This window comes from Culex quinquefasciatus, chromosome 1 (genome assembly GCF_015732765.1).
Source record: "Culex quinquefasciatus strain JHB chromosome 1, VPISU_Cqui_1.0_pri_paternal, whole genome shotgun sequence".
NCBI lineage: Eukaryota > Metazoa > Arthropoda > Insecta > Diptera > Culicidae > Culex > Culex quinquefasciatus.
This window is the reverse complement of record NC_051861.1, coordinates 9,767,729-9,773,151: the sequence shown is the minus strand read 5'-3', so window position 1 is coordinate 9,773,151 and position 5,423 is coordinate 9,767,729. Positions and strand designations below refer to the sequence as shown.

The window sequence follows — 5,423 nt, the reverse complement described above, 5'->3', positions numbered from 1 at the left end:
GCTGTGCGCGTGTTGGTCCCTATTTGGGGAAGTGGTAATATCATGTCCTTGGTGGTCTAATGCTTCTGGGAAATAACTTGGTCGTGGCTCGACTAACTACGATGTTCGCTTTGTATGCGAAGAAGAACTCACGGCGGGGTTCGATCCCCTGTCCTTTGGATTGGTAAGCAACAATGCCTAACATCACGACCGATGTCGCATGTGAACTTTAGAAGAACTGATATAACATTCAAGAATCGGCCTTGGAGATAAGTGAAATAAAATTTATTACAGTTGAATTTAATAAGAGTGGTCGTAGCCGGCGCCGGTATTTATTAGCATTTTCAGAATTTGAGGCGAAAAATGGTGCACGCCCTAATTGTCAAAATCACGCAGTGGTACCAACATTACAAAAAAGTGTGCCATCTTTGCTTACAAATCTGGTTATGCCATAGAAAGATGGCGATTGTCCACGCTCCATACAATAAAGATTAGATTATTGGGATAAGATTATTGGGATAAGATTATTGGGATTTAAAAAATCCTGGTAGTTTATGGATGGTCTCTTTAGCAAAAACAAACACTTGAAATAAAATTTGATTTGCCCTATTTCAACGAATCAACACCTGCAATGCAATATTTAAACTGTCTTTTCTGCATCATTATAGATTGCCGTTTGGTGCCTGCTTGCATGCAAGTCGTTGTTGTTTGATAGTTTCATAGGACATGTTATTCATACGACTTTTTCATAGAGCACAGATAGGTGAATGGTGAAAGTTTCATTTGTTTATTCTCAGAGGCGAAGAGTTTAAAAAAAACAAAAGTTGAAATGAATCATACATAACTATTTTTTGAAGTTTGGATTATGATAGAAAACAAAAACATCCTCTGAAGCACGTTATTTGATTATGATCCCTAAAATTTCGCCTTGGTCGATTTTTATATAAGAATCGATAAAAAATATTTTACATACTATTTTTAATAATTTGAAATCTTCAAAATTTTCGACTTTTTTTTTAAAGTCCGATAAACATATGAAACACAATAGCTTATAGGAACTTAAAAAATCTCAAGAATTGTAGTAATTTCATTCACCAACATTGATAAACTAAACTGTCCCGTTTTTAGGAGATTGTTTTGAGTAAAGGACCTTTGCATTACTTACTACCATACTTTTGATCTTTCAACTTGTAGTTTTTACTTGACTCAAGTCGGGAAAGCCGGGATTCGCCCGGAAGCGTTCTTTTATTACGTAACGCAAAAAAAAAAAGATTTTTGGGTGTCCACCCTCGTAATAAAATTTCCATACAAATTTCAAAAAAAAAATCATGTAGCGTAACACGGCCTTCGACCCCCTCCTTGGCTCCAACTGCGTTGCGTTAAGTGAATGTAAATAGGCCATAATCGTTGTAGAAAAACCTTGATTTTCATTTAGAAGGAAAACAAACTCAACTATCAAATCGAACTTTTTAACTTTTTGGAAACATGAATAAAAATGTTATGTTGCGCAATTCCCACTAACTTGGACTTCCACTTTATTATTGCTATCGATCGCACTATTGCGAATCGTCAAACTGCCTAGAGAAATTCTAGATTAAATTTTCAGAACAACCTATCCCTCATGGGTTTCCTATGCAGATAGGACCTTTTGGAAATTTAATCTAGAATTTAAATTTTCCATCTGTCAATCGCACTTTTAAAGTGCTAAAAGTTCTGTTTGGTGGAAACTGCAACTGGAAAGGTTTATAAACAAAACGTGTCTGTAAACAAAACGTCTAGCTTTTTGAACTTTTGTCGTCAAAAGTGCGAGAAAAAAGTGCGAACTAAATCCAAGTTACAGTGCAAGGATCAATTAAAACCGTCTCTTAAAAAAATCGTAAAAATCCCTTCTTAATTTGTTCGAAAAACCTTTCATTTAAAAAAAAAGTGTCCACGTGGTTTATGATGGTCCCTTTTACAATTTTTAAATTATTGATTTTTTGTTGTTGAATTTGTAAGTTCAACATTCTGAAATGTATTTTCTGCATCATATTTAGCTAATTTAGGTTGGCTTGAAATTATTTCAATTTTTTTAAATGAAATTTAAAAAAAAACTTGTTCTTTGACATTGGGGAAATATACCCATTTTAAGCCTAATAATCGGTCGTGTTTGAATGATGCTGGATAATTTGGAGTGTTCCTTGAAATTTACTAAAACCAAGTACAACAACGAGTAGAGCAACTTTTTGTGAACATTTCTGTTTATTTTCACTTTTATTAAAAGTTATGCTTTTTCTTTTACAAGCATTTAAAAAAATATTTCCCAAATGCATTCTAATCAGTCGAGTGCATTGGGCCACGCCCATTTTTCTATTTTCAGCTTAGTTCTTTTTTTTTATCCAGCGCTCTTTTGGGTCTGCTTCGTGCTGCCAAAATTGATGAAATTTTAAGCGACCACTCACGAAAAGTACCATTTATAGAGAAAATTTCCTGGCATCACTGGCTCACTCCAACAGGCACTGCTGGTGGTGTTGGTGGCCACCCTTTGTTCTTTATTTGCCTTCGCTTCTCGCTCGGTTTTCTTCAGCCTTTGATCGGAATGGGTAGTCAAAATTGAAACGTCAAAAGACTTAGCGCGTTTGATTTTTAGATGGCGCTTGCTAATTATTTACGTGTTTCGGGATTATTTTTCAAGTGAGTGACTAAAGAATGTGCAAAAGAACATGTTGCCGGTAGTTGGAAGCAATTTTATATTTTAAGCGCTTTGAAATCGTTAGCGCAAGTGAAAAGATATTGATGGCGACTTTCGTTAAGCAGTTAACCTCTCATCTTGCGTGTGGATGTGTGTGCCACCAAAATGATGAGAAATGGTCTCGCAAAATACAAATTATGATCAAAAGTGCATTAAATTTGATCTTTTTGGCCAATAAGTGGCAAAAATTTGCGTGCTTACTCGAGGCGGTGTCGTTGCTGGTAAATTTATATCTTAAATAGTATTTTTGAAGCTTTAATCGAGCATCAAACTCTTCATATGACTCTTCATATTGATTAGAAAGGGTATACTGCCCCTAAATAAAATTTCGTCAATTTATAGATGTTTTGTAAATTAATGATAAAAAACAACTGGACAGATTGTCCACGATCCATACAAAAAAAAATCTATTATATGGAAATTGTCCACGAGGACAATTGAGATTTCAAAAAAAGTGTCCACGTGGTTTATGAATGGTCCCTTTTACAATTTTTAAATTATTGATATTTTTTGTTGAATTTGTAAGTTCAAAAAAGTGTTTTGAATTATGGATTTTTAACGAGCGTTGCACACGCATCGATACTTTTTCTTGATCATTTGTATTATTGAAATTGGATGAATCTTTGTACATGTCAAATAAAGTCACTTTGTATAACAAATTATTGAAAAGATCAGAAAATACTGCAAAAGTTTCAATTGTTATAACTGCAAATCGGACTTTTTTTTCGTGATTCGATTATCCGAAGTGAAATTTTTTCGAGGTCTTCGGATAATCGAGTATGGACTGTAGTCCCTAATCAAAACCTACAACTTAGCCGAATCGTTCAGAAAATCCCTGCTCAAGATACAGAATTTCATACGTATGTCAATGTTGAATGGCCATAACAAAATACAGAGATTTGCATGAAAAAAATAATTGATGCAATCTTTAAACGTAAAAAAAAGCCAAATCAAAAATACAAATTTTAAAATCGTGAAATAATTGCAAAAACTTGCAGAACTACTCATCATCTAAACTTTTCATCTAGATTGGAAAAAAAATAATTTGATTTTTTTTTAGAAAAACCTAAGTGTTAGAAAAATGTGCGTAGAATCTGAATCCGAAATATGACTCATCCTAAATTGTTTTGTTTACCAACTGTAAATTAAATTGCTTTCTAATTGATACTCAGCAATACAACACTGACGACTCATCTGTTCCAATCAAGCCGTCACCACCCTTATTTACGCAATTCAGGGCAACACCATCGATCATCATCCGCAAACATGTTTACACACTTCCGAAATCAACAACAACAACAACAGAAGAACAAAAAAAATCATATTTTCTCACGACTACGCGCGCCTCGCTCCAAATTTTAACGACGCATGCCCAAAAATTGCGACCAAAACACGAAATCCGAACAAAAACAACGCCACATCGCCTTAAAAAAAGTGCGAAATTTGGGTTGATAAGAAAATTTCCGGTTCGGTCTTTTTTTTATCTCCACGCTTGACCGTGAAACCTTGATCCCAATTTGAAGATTCACCTGCGAGGCAGTTTGGGTGACGAAAAGTGACTCTTTTTTGTGGTTCGCGAATCGTTCGAGACAATGACTTGCTCCAAATCCGGTCGATCTCATATGGTTGTGCGTCGTTTTCGGCGCTTGAATGTGTTCGTGCAATGTGGGTGGCAAATTGAATGGAGAGGAGAGCGTTTCGTTTGTGAATTTCGCGCATGTGCTCTGAACCATAAACACATGTTGTTGTGTGAATTCAAGCGTAAGTGTAATGCTCACTCTCGCGGCTCTCATGGCAACAAAACTGCTGCTGATTAGTTTGCGTGCGATGCAACACGAACGATGAGTCAGCGAACAGAAACATATGTTCGATCCAGTATTTCCTCGTTAAACGCACAAAGAGAAGCGCTTTTTGGGCCGTTTAGGTCGTTTTTGTGTTTATTCTGGAAGCATTCAGTGAAAAGTGCTACTTTTCGTGCGACATTCGCAGTTTAAAAACGCGCAGTAAGTTTAAATCTGTTACAATTGCAAACCTGGCTAGACTGGCTGGCTCGGGCGGGGATTAAAGCAAAAATCGCCTTATCTCAAACTCGAGAAGCGCTCTTTGTGACGGATTTCAGGTTTTGTGTCGTCCAACCCTCTCCCTTTATATCGACAGCTCTCGTCAAAGTTGTGTAACGACACGAACACGATGCGACGCGAATCGAAGTGTTGGTTTTAAATGGGTTTGTGTGGTTTACAAACAGCTGTTTGAAAACGGGGTTTGCGAAACAAGTCGTTTGATAAAAAGGGAGTTTTGACAAACTCATTAGGTCGTTGTAAAATTTATTTCACGTTTTTGTCCCCTTGAAAATTTCCCGAAAAAATGAGGAAACAAAAAAGTTAAATTTAAAATTTTATCAAAAAAAAAAACTTGTAAAATCGATTGTAAACTATAAAGAATACATTGTATATTAGCTAATATTAGCTATATTAGCTAATTTCTACGATAACGATTTTATGCATTTTTTTGATTTTTTTTTATTTGTTTAAAACTTGTGTAATTAGTTCACCTAAACAAGTCTCCATACAATTGTTGCACCTGTCCATACAAAAATGGTACGTAAATACAGTCCAGACTCGATTATCCGAAGTTCGATTTTCCGAAGGTTTGTATGGGACTTAGAACAATGGAATCACGAACAAAACTTTCGTTTTTTCGTATTTTTAAATTT

The 5,423-nt window shown here is 35.4% G+C and overlaps 1 protein-coding gene across 1 annotated transcript in view; it reads left to right on the top strand.

Moving 5' to 3' along the window:
- The first annotated feature begins 4,202 nt into the window (after nt 1-4,202).
- LOC6039889 (monocarboxylate transporter 13) overlaps nt 4,203-5,423 on the top strand; it is a 35,995-nt gene continuing 34,774 nt past the window's right edge. The window contains exon 1 of the mRNA XM_038248725.1: nt 4,203-4,713. The gene's annotated coding sequence lies outside the window, so the exon portion shown is untranslated. The remainder of the gene's footprint in view (nt 4,714-5,423) is intronic.